This window comes from Alexandromys fortis, unplaced genomic scaffold (assembly GCF_014885135.2).
Source record: "Alexandromys fortis isolate MF-2015 unplaced genomic scaffold, M_Fortis_MF-2015_v1.1 scaffold_101, whole genome shotgun sequence".
Classification (NCBI taxonomy): Eukaryota; Metazoa; Chordata; class Mammalia; order Rodentia; family Cricetidae; genus Alexandromys; species Alexandromys fortis.
In genome coordinates this window covers 4,489,223-4,504,344 of record NW_026067983.1, presented here as the reverse complement: position 1 = coordinate 4,504,344, position 15,122 = coordinate 4,489,223, and the positions used below count along the sequence as shown (strand labels likewise).

Sequence of the window (15,122 nt, the reverse complement as noted above, 5' to 3'; positions counted from 1 at the left end):
GAGAGTGGGGGGGGGTAAGAGCCAAGGGTTTCCTCCCCTCTCTCCTTCGTGGACTTCCAGCCAAGGTGCTTTATGGAGTTTCAGAGCAATCTCTCCCTTGCTTTTTGTCAGCTTCTGTATTTTGAATGCCTGAAGAAATAAACCTCTTTAAAAAAAAAAAAAAAAAAGTCTGAACACAGAGAACCTTCCATAGCTTTAGCGGCAGCCTGGGGAGATCTGAGTCCGAGGAGCAGTGCCTACCTCTCATCCACTCTTTCGGCAGAGTCTCACGTCTCAGCATGAAAATTCTTAGAACGTCGTTGTACTCTGGGAATGAGCCAGGTTTGGAGCCCATTTGGATGAATGATGAACTTGCTATCCTGGGACTCGGTTTATTCAATCTTAGGAACATATTCTAAAGTCACATGTATTTACTATGTTCATACTCGTGTGTGTGTGTGTGTATGTGTGTGTGGTGTGTGTGTACAGTGTGTGTATGTATAGAGTTCAATGACGCCTTTTTATGAGTCTGTTCTTGGCTTTCATCACGTGGGTCCCCGGGGCCAAACTCAGGCTCCCGGTCGTGAGGAGAAGCACCTTGAGCTGCTGAGTCATTGCAGCGGTCCCCAACACTTGTCTTTCCACAGTGGAGATACCAGCAAATGTATATATACGCTTAAGCTCTAGGACAATGCCCATCTTTTATGTAATGGAGCTCTTACTTGTTTTTTTTTAAAGGCTATTTCCATTACCAGTTGTAGAGAAGTAAGATCAGATCAGCGGGAACATGTGGACAACTGCTGCTCTCAGATGGTGAGATTATCAGGCTTTTTATTGCTGATGGTTAACCGTTCCCGGATTTTTATATCTTGTAAAATGACTTTAGAGTCATTTTACAATCAGAATTGTTAATAAAAGAATGCTTTATACACGTTTATGGTTAAAAATTCTCAATTCTTCTTGCATGATTCTATCTGACTTCTCCATAATGAGAACAACAAAGATGAAGCTGAACCACGGAATTCATGTCTGTTCTTTTCATGGACGGGCAGATGACGATGGATGCCCAGGCGCGACAGCCTACAGGCTGAGGAGCGGACCTTAGCACAGAGAACTTAATTAACTCAAGAACTTAAGCTGAGGCGTGGTCTCAGCACTGAGGTCAAAGCTAGAACTTTTAAGACCTTGTGCGCAGCGGGCAGGCCTTTGAAAGTGTGGGGCAAGAAAAGGAATCTTACTGTCAGGGAATGGGGTAACAGCATAGCTCCCGTTCTGTGCCAAGAAAGTACCCCCTTCAAGGAACTAGACTGATGGGCTTGGAATAAGGAAGGAAAGGCTCAGCTGCCACTGTGGTACCCTGGGCTCAGCAAAAGAAAGTCGGGGGGGGGGCTCCCTATCTCATCCCTGTCTCACTGGAGGGGCTGGAAGTGCCCTCTGCTTCAAGAGTGTAATCTCAGAGATTGGTACCCAAGAGGAAGTGGCTGAGGTGGTGGCTGCTGTTTTCTCAACCACTAAGCCCCTGTGCTCTGTCATGTCACAGGCTTGCGGTCATGGTTGCAAGAAAAGTGAGGACAGAAGAGGCCTTTCTGACGGCTCTTGGTCCTCACACCTGAGATCTAACCACTCTGTATTTCACAAACGAGGAAACAGGAAGTGAAATTCGGAGGAACCGGTGCTGGGAGTGGTCAACTTGTCACGGAGAAGGCAGGAGTCTTTCCAAAGGCCTGTTCTCCGGCTCCTGGAGACGCTAGAAGTCATGTTGCTGTCATTGCTGAGAGTGTCAGTCATCTCTGTTAACTGTTAACTCATGACATCTGAGTCTGCAAGAGAGCTGTGCAGCCTACAAAGCAGACAAGCCGCGCCATAGTCGCAAGTGGAGGGAGCAAGGGCCAATTAACATCTAAAATTGCTACTTAGAGAGATAACCTAGAGCAGAGGAGAGACAGCGAGACATCTTCAGACCCTAGCGCCTCCCAGAGGGCACAGATGGAGTTGTGTCCTCTAGAACACACTTCTCATTCTCCCCTTGGCTTCACTTACATCCGTGTCCATTCTGTACAGGACTCTGACTGGCTCCGCCTCCCTTTCACTTATCATGTCTAAGAACCCAAGCAGGGTTCTTAGCAAAAAGAGTTGGCACTTCTTTCTGCCCAGGGCCTCCTCTAATATGAAGACGGAAATTCCCAGGTGTCCCTTAGGGCACCTGCCTGTTGGGCTCTGCATTGGACAAGGGAGTAGGAGGCTGGTACTCAGAGCAGGAAAATAACCAGTTGGATCAGTGGGCGAGAGACGGGAGCGTAAACAGGGCTGAGACAAAGACAAGGTCAGCCGTAAGTGGATCAGGAGACCGGGGTGGATAGACTGGGCCTGGACAGCTCTCTGGGAGGCCTGCCACCGCCCCACCCTTTCCAGGGACCGGGTGACTCAGCACTTCCTATTATTACGAAGGCCAAACCCAGGAGGCCCCACGTAGGCTGACTGCGGTAAAACTACCCTGTTCTCCTTCTGGCTCCGGTCCATTCTCTGTACAGTAAAAGGTTGTTCCAGAAGGGATGTGCGCCATTCATCCCAGTATTTGATGGTACTTTCCTTTTTCCTTGCGCCAACAGCTGGGACTGGCTAGGCTTCTGGCTGATGTCAGCTTATTTTGCCAGTATTGTTCCAGAACAGCTGCCATTTATCGGTGATCCCTAGGTGCCAATGTTATGTGAACAACTTTACGAGGACACGATGTGTACATCTCAGAAGCTGAGAACAAGGTAAGAACCACCCTGGCTACTTGCAAACGGGAAACCGGAGTCTTAGTGATGATGTTATTTTATGGGGTGCTTGAAAAGAAAAAAGCTCCCGAGAGGCCTGAGTGAGTCTTTAGTAGAGCTTGTGGGGCTGCCCCACGCAGATGAGTGGGAAGCATCCCCTACTTCTACAGCGGTGTTGTTTACAAAAGGCAGCTCTGGTTATCAGCAGCCAGCTGGCGTTGCTTGCAGAAGTGGAGACAGAAGCAGTTCAGTGGTCAGTTAACCTTTGGCTCCCGGTCCCATTGCGTAGGAATTTAGGTCTGGTCCAGACACCCGTGTTACACAAGATAGTTTTAGCACTTAACCTACTCTTAGGCATACCCTCACGAGACGGCACAACTACGGCTCAATAGCCTGCTACAGTTACATTCTTCAGGGACAAGAGTCTAACTCGGGCCTTTTGATTTTGAAAACTCTTACACATATTTGTGTGTGTGTGTGTGTGTGTGTGTGTGTGTGTGTGTGTGCACGTGCCTACCTTCGTGAGTGTGGTCCCCTTCTCTAGGACCAGGGCCTTGAACTCAGTTGGTCCTCAGGCGTGGTTGCAAGCACCTTTACCCCTGAGCCATCTCGCCGACCTAAGCCACCATACTAAGAGTCCGTGCACGTGACCTGGAACCATGGCTACCTGGCAGATACTATAAATGGCTTCTTTGGACTGAACAAAAGCCAGAGCTTGATCCTACGTAAGAGAACTTAGAGAAAATTAAAAGCAAATACAGGGCCCAGAAGGTGGCCAGGAGGAGAATAGGGAGGGGGGCAGAAGTGCTTGGTAGAACACTGGAGTAGCTAAGAGGATGGGGCCCTCGATGGTCGGGCAGGGGCCACTTAAAGGGGGAGGAACGTTTACATTTTTTTCTATGTCTTCAAGAGGGATGTGTTCTGTGAGCTGCGTTCTTCATGGATGGATCCTGCAGATCTGTTATCTAGGTCTAGATTCTTCCAGCCTCCGATGACAGGAGGGTCTTCAGTGGGACGTGAGTGTCTGCCCTGTCTCTTCCTCTCAGAAAAGAGGGTACAGCAGCAAAGGCGGGGGCTCACCTCTCCACAGTGTCCTCAGAATCAGACTCACTGGCGGCCAAGGCTTTGTGTTGCCGGTTCCCTTTCCTTTGCTGTAGGTGTGTAGACAGTGACCTTGATGTACTGGGCTAGAAATGAGTCTGAGCAGCCTCCCTTGAAGACTGACACTCCCTCTTATGTAACACGGTTTTTACGATGCCCCTTGGAGAGTAGGAAGGAATGGCCCATAGATGATAGCACCGGCTGGGGGTGTAGTTAGGTTGGGGTGGAAGACATTGGTGCTTGGGCCCCAAGTAGCAGGGTCCCAGAAAGCTGGTGGGCACCACACTTCCAATTCTGCCTTCTTTCTCCTTCAATTTCTCTAAATCGCCTTCTCCTTTCTTCCAGCTGAGTAAGGAGGGGGGCAGTATCCTGGTTGTAAGACTAAAGCCTCCAGGTTTAAGCCTCTAACATTAAAAACAAAAACAACAACAAAAACCTCTCTCTGTTGATGTTGGCAAAAAGTAATTCTTTCTTCAGGAACAACAAATTGAAAGCAATCATTCAGTTCTAAACGTCTTCATCCTCACTACCCTTACCTCATTTCTCCTGTTTACTTATCTTTAATTTTGGGGATAGCGCTAAGGTTGGAACCCAGACTCACTTAAGCAAGAACTTAAGTAGTAAGTTCTCTATCACTAAACTACATCCCATCCTGGCCCTAATTTAGACTTAAACTTGACAGAGCATCAGCCTGCCTTAATCTTCATGTGTTTGTTCCCCAACAACTTTCATGAACCCTGGCTTCTAGTTCCGATACTACTACATTCCCACCCCCCTCCTTTCATGTTAGCCATCTGGTTGTCCTTTCTTCCTTTGTGAGTAAAACTTCTAGGCTCTACTTGGCTATCTGCACGCACAAATAGAGGCGTTATTACACCCTGGAGGCCAGGTGTGTGCATCTGTCCGGAAGTTACGGCAGCTCTGGCTTCCCTGAAGCTAGCTGCTTTTCCTCTCCCTCTCTTCTCTGCTGTTTGACGTCAGTCCTTGACGCTGGTGGCAAGGCAGCAGAGCTGGCTTATGGAGAAGGGCAGGGCCTGTCCTCAAGGCCTATCGAGCAGTGGGACCCCTCCTTTACTGCAGCATGGCGGGTGTCCTGCTAAGTGCCTGCATTCTAAAAGCAATTCGCGTCCATCCCCGAAACTTAGCTTGCAGATAAAAACAAAGATGACAACGCAGTTCTTGGGGATCCTCTTACTTTTCTGGTAATTATTCTCAGTGTCCCGCACTTTTCTCCCACCTGTCTACATGCTCAGGGACACCCCAGACCAAAAAACGCTGCAGTTCTCAGAGGGGTGCAGTGGGCCACGATGGGGCAGCCAGGTCCCAAGAGGAGCTGCGGCAGGTGAGAGAGACGGACAGGTACGCCATGCAGAGGGAGTTTGGACATAGTTTATTTAGTAAAGGGGGGGGGGGAGTGAGAGAGACAGAGAGAGAAAGACAGAGAGAGACAGAGACAGAGAGAGAGAGAGAGAGAGAGAGAGAGAGAGAGAGAGAGAGAGAGAGAGCTTGAGTGCTAGCAGGCTGGTAGAGGGAGGGGCTTGTCTCTTAAAGGGACAGGACAGACCATTACATACACCCTAAGATGAATTTTCCCCCACCTACGTTCATGATGGGGACACCCCAGGGTGAGTTTTCTGCTCTGTGCTTTGTCACAGAGGATGACTTACGTGTGACTGATTCGGTCATCCATTTTTTATTCATTCAAAACAATCTGGTGGACCTGTATTCTGCTAAATTCTGGGAGTACAGAATAATCGGATGTGGCTCCCAGGTGCAGGGAGTCCACAGGTGAGAAAGGAGAGGGAGAAGCAGATAGAGACGAGGATGTTTAATGTGGGGTCTTGGTCAGGGTTTCTATTGCTGTGGAGAGACACCATGACCAGGGCAACTCTTCTACAGGAAAACACTTAATTGGGATGACGTATACTTTCAGAGGTTCAGTCCACTGTCATCTTGGTGGGACCTGGTAGTGTGCTGGCAGAGGTGCTGCTGGAGCTGAGAGAGCTACATCTTGATCAGCAGGCAACAGGAAGTGGTGTAGGACACTGGGTGTTGCTTGAGCACAAATGAGACCTCAAAGCCCATCCCCACGGTGACACACTTCCTCCAGCAAGGCCATAGTATTGCAACAAAGCCACACCTCCTAATAGAGCCACTCCTTTTGGAGGCTTTTCTTCCAAACCACCGTGTGTGGCTCGCTGAGTGCCTCAATGGAATGTTGCCTGTGTGGTTACAGAGAAATCACTGGCTTGAGGGTAGATAGGTGGGTGTTGGAGAAGGCTTCCTGTTTTCTAGGTCTGGAGTTGTTCAGAGAGTCACCAGTTTGACCATCAATAAACATTAACAAAGATTCTCTTACTCAGATACTGACCGCAGGTCTACACAGGGGAGACTTGGGATTCTAGAATTCCGAACTGGCAACAGTTAGGGGTTGATAAAGGCAAAGAACACAAAGTTACAATTTGCTCTTGTGCAAACAGAAGGTCATCTTATGTAAAGTAAGCTTGTTTACACAAGCAGAAACAGCTGTGAAAAAAATGTAACTCTTAACAGCTCTTAACTTTTGGAGGTCTAATATTGCTGTGTAGTTCTCTTAAGCACAGATACTTTGAACTTGTAAACATAAAATTAGCCATCAACATAACCATCACACCAGAAAAGGTGAGCATTATGAAGGAAGTTGGGGAAGAGGAGAGCTTTGGTGAAAGGAGAATGATTTCAAATCAGGAACCAGATGCTTCAATGTGAGAACTTTCGGAGAATTAGCGAAGGACTCTGAGCAGAGTACAAAGGTTAAAGCCAGGTCCTAAGAGCCACAAGTTTAAGGTACAAAGGGGTGAGGTCACGGAGCCCTTGGGGCCCTGAGAAGGTTTCCTTATAGGGAGTATCATATAGGCAGGTCTACCTGCGGAAAGAGTGTTCTGAGCACTAGAATGAAGAACAAAATTCTAAGATGTTGTAAGGATGGAAAACGCACCAGTTTGGAGGGCTTTAGGAATGGAGCAGGAAAGAGGCAGAGACCATCAGATCTCTGGTCCTAGAGGTAAGAACGGAGAAAGAAGGGAGTCTGAGAGATGCTTAGGAAATAAAACGATTCGGTGGCTAAGAGGAAATGAGCAGAAAGATCAAGGCTCACTCCTGGGCTTCTGGCCTGGCTCCAGCTAGAGAGGGCAGCAGCCCTGGTGGTTGACTGCTGTGATGTCTAATCTTCTTTGTCACGTTGATTGGATTCTGAATCATCTAGAAGACGCGGGTGAGTTAAATCTCACCTAGATTAACTTTTAACTGATGAGAAGTTTCATCATCTTGAATGTAGGTGTCACCAGCCCATGTTCACAGTCAGGTATCAGTTCACTTTGTACTTATTTATTAACTCTCCTGACTGTGAACATAATGTATCCAGTCTCGGCAAAAGCTACCTCTTTGGGAGAGAGAAAGGAAGGAGCTCAGGCTGAAAGCAGAAGGAAGATTCGCTTGCCTCAGTGGATGGGGGGGGGGGGGGGGGGGGGGGGGGGGGGGGGGGGGGGGGGGGGGCGGAGGAGCATTCATCCCAGGTTTGAAATCTCATACTGACGTACCCATGAGATGGTTCACTGGGAAGGTTTAGAGACTTAATGCTGACAGGCTTGCATGCACCTATTCAAGGGCAATGGAGGAAAAAGAGGCCCTGGGAATTTTGTCTTCTAAAGTCCATATTCTTTCTCTTAAAGAGGACCCAACCCTACTTTGGCTGATACTAACTGCAAACACAGAACCTGATTCCATTCCCACGTGGGAACCCAAAACTGAATCTATTTCACCTTGTCTGAAGGTCAGAGAGTTTGAATTTATTTTTGCTCTTTCCAAGTTGTTGACAACAGGTGTGGCTACAAAACAAGAGATCCTGACCTAGGGTGTGGTTACTTGGTGTTTGGGACATTAAGATGGCCCAAAGAGGTAGGTCCATTCCATCCTGACCAAAGGTCAGAGAATTCAAGCATCCTTCTGCTCCTTCTTTTGAAATAGGAGGTTTGACTTAGGGAGTGGCTGCCTGCAGGATAGTTGGTCTAGGGTGGGTTCACTGCTCCTAACATCTAATGCTTTACTCAGAATTAATGACTTGACGTCTCAAGTACTGGAGCAAATAACTGTTCTGGTCGTCCTTTGTATCATGTTAAAACAGTCTTGCCTTCTTCCCCGCTTTTTGAATAGGGTATAAAAGCTTATGAAAAATAAACACAGGCAAACTAAGAACTCAGAATTCAGCATTCTATGTTTCTTTCTTATCTCTGTTCCTCCTACCTAACATTTCTAACCCTCATGCTCTTACCCTGGAACGTACAAACTCGCCTAAAGGTGGCTCGCGACACTCCTGTCCAATCCACCCCCCACTCATCCATTACTGGCACCTGGTCATCTCTCCCAGCAGCTGCCTTTGTGTCAGCCCCAAACTCAACGCCTTTGTCATCAACCTGACAGGCCAACCTAGGAGTTGCCCTCTGCCTCCTGTCTTAGGGTTTCTAATGCTGTGAAGAGAAGCCATGATAGTGGCAACTCTTATAAAGTAAACATTTAACTGGGGTGGCCCACTTACAGTTTCAGAGGTTCAGTTCATTATCATCAGGGTGAGGAGCATGGGTGCCTGCAGGCAGACGTGGTGCTGGAGTAGTAGCTGAGAGTCCTACATCTTTCAGGCAACAGGAAGTCAACTGAGACACTGGGCAGTATCCCGAGCATAGGAAAAACCTCAAAGCCCGCCCCCACAGTGTTGCACTTCCTCTAACAAGGCTGTTCCCACTCCAACAAAGCCACACCTCCTAAAAGTGACACTCCCCATGAGACTATGGGGTCCAGTTACATTTAAACTACCACACCTCCTTTGTCTAAAATTAATTTCGCAGCCGATGCTTATAGTTTTCGAAAGATAACTGTCTGTCAGTCCTCTGAGACCTATCTGCTGGCAGAATGCTTTCGTCTGACTGTCTTGTTTGCCCGTCATTTTCCATGAAGTCCCCAGCAGTCATGCAGCAATATCTGTGATTTCCACAGGGGCACATTTGACATGCGTTCACACTTCAGAATTCCATTTGATGATGTCGACTCAAAGGCAATTAACATTTTAGAAGATTAACCTTTGAACATTCATTACTCAATGGTCCCTTTATCTGGAATATAGCTGGCTGTTGCCTGCAGTCCCAGGGCTGGTCTGACCCGTCTCCCATCACTGTGGCCCGCTGCATTGTCCCCTGGGAAATTACTTCTGAGAGTTCTTCAGTTTTCTGAGCAGCTGCTGTGCCTTGTATGACAAATCTAATTTCACTTTCTGGGCTTTTCCTCCTCATAGCACCCCATCTGCTTCCATAGATCCTCATTCAGCCTCTCTAAAATGGGACTCGTCCTATCAATTTATTATCTCAGCCATCACAATAAACAAGACACTCTCTCTGTGTTCTTATTTTAGGGCTGAGGCAGGCCTGCCATGGTCTGAGGAAGACCATGCTGTTCAGCCTTGTGTTTCAAAAGCTGGAGCCCTCTTAAGCTGTCTGTTGTTATCCTTCAGTTTTCTGTCATGGGTACTATCATGGGCAATGTTCTACAGAAATAAAATAAAGCAACCGGGTGGTGGTGGCGCACGCCTTTAATCCCAGCACTCGGGAGTCAGAGGCAGATGGATCTCTGTGAGTTCGAGGCCAGCTTTGTCCACAAAGAGTTCTAGGACAGGCTCCAAAGCTACAGAGAAACCCTGTCCTGAAAAACAAACAAACAAAAAATGAAAAAAGGTAAAATAAAGTGAGGACACACTTCTCTGTGAGACACTCCTGCGTCACCTCACGCAGTGGTGACGGCTCACACCAGATTTTTCTTAGGGTTCTTCTTCACACTTCCATGCCTGTAACCTGTCACTTGGTAGAAATCAGAGGTGCAGTGTGGCTGGTGGGACCAACCAAACCCCAGGGTCTTGTTCCAATTAGAGAGCTCAGCGGAATAACCATCATCATTCCTCATAAAAGAGAAAGTCATTCCAACCAGGCAGGGTGTTCCATGTCACTCTTATAACCCCAGCGATTGGGAGTTGGGAGCAGGAGGATCAAGAGTTCAAAGATATCCTCAACTACTTACAGAGTTAGTTCAAGGTGAGTTTAGGCTACATGAGACCCAATATTTTATAACCAAAAAACAGCAACAGCAATAAAAGACCCCAAAAGTCCAAACACAGAGAGGACATTCCCATCAAGAAAGCAAGAAGACTTGTGTCTGCAGCCCTGACCAGTGCAGCAGAGGCTGGGGCCACGTGTGTGTGTGTGTGTGTGTGTGTGTGTGTGTCCATTTCTTTTTTGAGAAAACACTTTCTCTAGCTTTAGTTCCTTCTCTTTGCCAGGTCTTTAGATGTCTGTGTTGCTTTGGGGGAATGTGGGGATGCCGTGCATTTGTAGTTGAGTAAGGCACAAAGAGAAACCTGGCAGAGCATGGGGAAGGTGGGTAGGAGTCGGAGCCAGGCGCTTGTAAGGGCTGAGCCGGTGTGGAAGGCTTGCCTATTCCTTGATTTTCAGAAGCATGCAGGAAGGAGAACTTAGTGGGACACCAAGCTTCCTTGCGGTCACACATAACGTTAACTCTGACCTTTGCTCCCCTAAAAAACTACAGAGAAGAGCAAAATTGTATACCATCCGGTCAATCCAGAATCAGATTAATGAGCTTGGTGCACAAACAAGGCCAAAGCCTTGTGCATTCTATACACTTTGAGTCCTGGTTTTGGCTTTGTCTCTGTCCTGATACTGATAGTCAGCTAAGTGGGAGGGGGCAAAGGAGAAGGTGTTTTACATAAAGGGAACTACAAAGATACCAGAGACCAGCAAACTTTTCCCCCCTGCAACAGATTTTACCTCTTACCTCCTCTTCCTCCACCAGCCCTAACCACTCACACAGACTGGGGCCTGAATAAGATTTTCCCAGCTTCTGATCAAAGAGCCACAGGCTCTGAGGCTGCTGAGGGGGCAGCAGTTCCCTCCAGTGATGTGCCCACTGATAGGCTTTCCAGTCCTAAGGAGTCAGGAGTCGGCCCTAAGCACATGGACATACCGGGTAACGTCAACTGGACTCAGTAGGTTGTGAATGTGTGTGTGTGTGTGTGTGTTGTTGTTGTTGTTGTTAGGTTTAAAAGAAACTCCAGTTCCCCAGACTCCAAAAGGCAATCCAATGAGCTCATCCTGGACTAGAGGGGGATTTTTGGTGTTTAGATAAAAGCCAGCATTTCCAGGGTTTTCACCTAGCCAAAGGAGGCATTTCCCTTAGCTCTGGCAGAAGGGACCTATGGCTACCGTGGTGCCTTCTAGGTATCCCAGCTCTTGCGGGCCTCCAGGCTCCTTCAGCACAAGTATATGTTGCACATTTCCAAGTTATAACATCCTAGTGCTTCTCACCTTGTCCCCTACCCTAAACTCCTTCTAGCTCACGGTTCCTCCCCATAGCAACTCTTTCTCACAGCCTTGCTTCTCTCGCTCCCCCAAGCCCTGACCCCCGCGCCCCCCCCCCCCCCGTGTCCGCCTGTCTGTCTGTCTCTGTTCAGTATTCTCTATTCTATTCTCTATCTCCTGTTGCTGTTCTCTAGTCCTGGCTATCTGCGGGCCATGCTCAGAGTATTTCTTCCTCTCTCTGCTCTGGATGCTTCCAGATGTTTCTGGCTGTTCTCTCTAATCTATAATAAAAACTTTGCCCCTAACCATACCATGGAGTGGTCATGGCGTCAATTTGTGTGTGTGTGTGTGTGTGTGTGTGTGTAACAACAATAATCAGGAAGTCATGAAATCGAGTCAGGGTGCGGTGGAAAACAGGGAGGCACTGAAAAGGAGGGGTGGAAAGGATGTCAATACAGTATATTCATGTATGAAATTCTCAAAGACTTAAAGTTAAAATAAAAAAAAAAGATTTTTCCTGCTTCTGGCTTTGTGCAAGCCAGCACTCAGCTCTTCTGCCAATTGATACAGCTGCTCCTCGCAGGCCAGCGAGGGAGGAGGGACTCTTCCTTAGATCTGGGTCAGCTCAGCAGTGGACTGAGGTGGGTGGAATTTGTTAGGTTCGCCTTTCCTTCCTGCCCCTGTCTCTTCCCATCCTTCTTTGGCCCGCCCTCCCGCCTCTTTCCTGGCGCCCTTCATCCTCAGACACTCTCTGCTCATTATTTCTCCAGCGGCATTGCTCTTCTACTCCCGCATCCTCTGCTCCCGGCCCTAGGCCAGTGATCTGTCTCCGTCATTAGTGGCCTGGAGGACACGAAGGGAGCTGAGCAAGCATAAGGCTCAGCCGGGATGCAATGGGTACGGCTTCCCTGACTAGGGATGATGGAAGGAAGATGCAGCACATCCTTGTAACCGTTGTACTATTGTCTGTTTTGGATCCAAACCGATTGATCTCAGCGTATAAAGTACGGCAGTGAGATCCAGGTTATTAACTCAGCAAACTACCAGCTCTGGGGCCTTCCTCTTTGACTAATGGGCTCCAGGACCACTCGTGGGGGTTATCAGCCCACGTGAGGTGGAGAGCAGGAAGGACACACATCTGCTTAGCAAGCTGTACGTGAGATCACCTGGATCTAGGTTACAAAAGAGGTGCAATCAGTTCTTGCCGCGCTGCCCTCTGTGGCCTGCCCTCCCCTCCTCTTGCTGCTTGCCCTGTGTTGTAACAACGGGAGGAGAGCATCCAGGGCACAAGGCAACTCCCTTGCCCTGACCTCCATAACCTGTTTGCTTTCATTAATTACAATTTGTCTTTAGAGCTAGTACAGAAAAACAAAAACCATGCACATTGGTGAGGCAGTCTGCGAAGGTTCCAGAGACACCTGCTTTGTGCAGCGTTCACGTCAGGGTCCACACCCTCCCCACGTGGTTTGTTTCTGTGCCATCTGCACCCACAACCTCAGTGGCAGAATCAGAAAAGCCACCGCTCTGACAGTGACATCTGAAACAGAGACAAGAACAGGGCTACCATATATACCTCCTACTCCTTACGGTCTTTTGGGGTGAAAACTCAAGCCATCTGAGGCTGTGAGCCTTAAAAAAAAAAAAGAAAAATCTTTTGTTCTGTCCCTCCCAGGGATGCTGGTGTTCACAAAGTATTGTCTCTCTTCTGGAACCTCCTCCATCCTAAGCACGCCATAAATATTTACTAAACCGACGAGTGACTCTCGCCGTGTTGGGAGCACGTGCACAGGTGGACACTAGATGTTAGTCATCGAGGCAAACACTAGCCATGCCCTCTGTAATTACAAGTGGGTGAACGCCGCGAGGCTTTTCACATTTTACTTCATTGCATCCATTCATTTGGACCATCAGAAAATTAATTGTTGGAGTGTGTACCGCTCTTGCAGGGGAGCCAAGTTCAGTTCTTAGCACCCACGTTGGATACCTAACTAAAGCCTGGAACTCCAAGGATTCGGATGCCTCTGATCTCCTGGGCCCCTGCTCTCTCGTGCGCATGACTACACAGAGACACACATATCATCATTTCAGTTTTTTCAGTTGTTGCAGGGCTAGGGAGATAGTCAGTAGTATTTGCCATGTAATTATGAGGACTTGAGTTCGGTCCTCACTGGACGGTGTGGGAGTGTGTGGTCATAATTCTAGCACTGGAGAGGCAGAGATAGAGGCAGCTCCCTGGGGCTTGCTAGCCATTCAGTCTAGCCTAATTGTCAATCTCCAGGTTGCAGTGAGAATCTCAGTCTTTTTTTTCTTTTTCTTTCTTTCTTTCTTTCTTTCTTTCTTTCTTTCTTTCTTTCTTTCTTTCTTTCTTTCTTTCTTTCTTTCTTTCTTTCTTTCTTGGTTTCTCTGTAGCTTTGGAGCCAGGTTGGCCTCGAACTCACAGAGATCTGCCTGCCTCTGCCTCTGGAGTACTGGGATTGAAGGTGTGCGCCACCACCGCACGGAGAGAATCCCAGTCTTAATAAAACAAAGTGGATGGTTCCTGGTGATACCAGAGCTGCCCTCTGAACTATACACACACTCTCTCTCTTTCTCTCTCTCTCTCTCCCCCCCATTGTTGTATACTATTGTTGTTGTATATTGGTTGGGTTTGTGGGTCAACTTGATACAAGCTAGAGTCAGCAGAGAAAGGAGCCTCAGCTGAGGAAATGCCTCCATGAGATCTGGCTGTAAGGTGTTTTCACAGTTAATGATCAGTGTCGGAGGGGCCCAGCCTATTGTGGGTTGTGCTATCCCTGGACTGGTGGTCCTGGCTTCTATAATAAAGTGGGCTGAAGAAGCCAGTAAGCTGCGACCCTCCATGGCTTCTGCATCAGCTTCCACCTCCAGGATCCTGCCCTTTTTCACTTCCTGTCCTGACTTCATTCAGGGGTGAGCAGCAATGCTGAAGTGTAAGCCAAATAAGCCCTTCCCTTCCCAACTTGCTTTTTGGTCATGGTGTTTCGTTGCGCAATAAAAGCCTTAGCTAAGACACTAGGCATTGTAACTCTAAGTGGTTCTTTGTCTTTTTTTTTTAAAAAAAATCTTATAAGGAATTGTGTCTGTGTTTTGATTCATTTCATAGTTATCAGTCGTGTGGCAGGCTGTGTTAGATGCTATTGTCACAACTGTGAACAGGACTGGCAGGAATGTTCCTTCTGAAAAACGGTGCCGGTTGTTCACAGGAACCCGCATCTTGGGAACCTTTCCAGCAGGGCTCATTTTAAATGCTTTCACAAATCCCGTGCATTCAGCAGCATTATCTCCAACTTATAAACTTAGAAATCGGACCGTGAGAGGTTAAATAACTTCCCCAAGGTCACAGAGCTAGCAGCTGGCAAGGCTAACATCCGTACGCTCCTTCACTTAGCTGTGGGCTCCACACCACTGCCCCGTGATTGACATTGCCTGACGTGGTGTCTAGGAGGAATTGTCCACAGGCCTTGGCTGTGGGAACTCATGGCCAGCAGCAAGTAAAACTGAATAAAATACTGAGCAGAAGAGCCTGAGGCTGCCCAGAGAGAATAAACAGTCTGTCTGGGGGTCAAGGAGGGACTTAACATTGAGGAGTCCTTGAAAACTGAGGCCAAGGGAAAGGGTTTTATTGAATAGTTCTGCAGGGATCACTTTCAAGTAGAAAATGACTTATTATCCTGTGGGAACACAATAGATGGAAGCTAAGATTATTTTACTCCTTAATCTTATTGTTGTTGCTCTTGTTTTGCTCAACGAATATATTCATTATATATTTATTGAGTGGGATAATGGGTATCACATTGTACTGTATTTTAATTTCAGATATGTTAATTTCAGAGATGTTAAACTGTTTTAGCATATGAATCTGTGTTTTGCT

At 47.7% G+C, this 15,122-nt stretch overlaps 1 protein-coding gene across 1 annotated transcript in view; it reads left to right on the top strand.

Moving 5' to 3' along the window:
* The first annotated feature begins 2,717 nt into the window (after positions 1 to 2,717).
* Ifrd1 (interferon related developmental regulator 1) overlaps positions 2,718 to 15,122 on the top strand; it is a 41,587-nt gene continuing 29,182 nt past the window's right edge. The window contains exon 1 of the mRNA XM_050158675.1: positions 2,718 to 2,738. The gene's annotated coding sequence lies outside the window, so the exon portion shown is untranslated. The remainder of the gene's footprint in view (positions 2,739 to 15,122) is intronic.